This window comes from Cupressus sempervirens, chromosome 2 (genome assembly GCF_028749045.1).
Source record: "Cupressus sempervirens isolate cs-2001-9-10 chromosome 2, ASM2874904v1, whole genome shotgun sequence".
NCBI lineage: Eukaryota > Viridiplantae > Streptophyta > Pinopsida > Cupressales > Cupressaceae > Cupressus > Cupressus sempervirens.
The window spans coordinates 564335369-564336386 of NC_143119.1; positions in this window are offsets into that span (position 1 = coordinate 564335369).

Sequence of the window (1018 nt, forward strand, 5' to 3'; positions counted from 1 at the left end):
GCCAGGTCGGCTCACCAAGTCATCTAACCATGTGGTCTTTGCCAAATCAAGAATTGACTCTTTAAGTCCACTCACAGCTCGTCAAGCCGGCTCACCAAGATGACTTACCGTCTCGCCTCACCAGGTTGCCCCACCAGGTCGCCTCTTCTTTAAGACCGCTCACCATGTCGGCTCCCCAAGTCACCTCACCGAGTCGACTATTCAGGTTGCCTCACCAAGTCGACCCCTTAAGTTCGCTCACCAAGTCAGCTCACCAAGTCGAATCACCTAGTCGTTTTACCACCTTGCCCCAGCAGGTGTGCTCGCCAAGTCGCCCCGCCGAGTTGCTTCTCTAAGCCCACTCACCATGTCAGCTCACCAAGTCGATTGTTCAAGTGCGTTGCCAAGTCAACTCTTTAAGTTCGCTCGCCAGGTCAGCCCGCCCAAGTCGCCTCTTTAAGTTCGTTCGCCAGGTCGGCCCGCCCAAGTCGCATCAGCGGGCTAACTCGCCGAGTCACCTCACGAAGTTGACTCTTTAAGTGCGCTCACCAAGTCAGCTCACCAAGTCGACTCACCATCTCGCCTCGATAAGTTGGCTTGCCGAGTTACCCCACCAAGTCGTCGCCTCTTTAAGCCCGCTCACCGTGTCAGCTCGTCAGGTCGGCTCACCAAGTCGACTAATCAAGTAGGCCCACCAAGTCGCCTCAAGGATAGCTCCTCACCATGAGTCGCCTCACCATGTTGACTCAATGAGTCGCCTCACCATGTTGACTCTTTGAGCCCGCTCGCCGGGTCGCCTCACCAAGTCGGCTCGAGTACGTTGCCAAGTCGACTCTTTAAGTTCGCTCGCCGGGTCGACTCGCCAAGTCAGCTCACCATGTCATCTCAACGAACCAACTCGCCGAGTCGCCTCACCACGTCGGCTCTCTAATACCACTCGCCAAGTCGCCCCACCAACTCGCCCCGTTAGGCCCACTCACCACATCGCCCCGTTAGGCCCACTCTCACCAAGTGGACTCTTTAAGTCTGCTCATAAAGT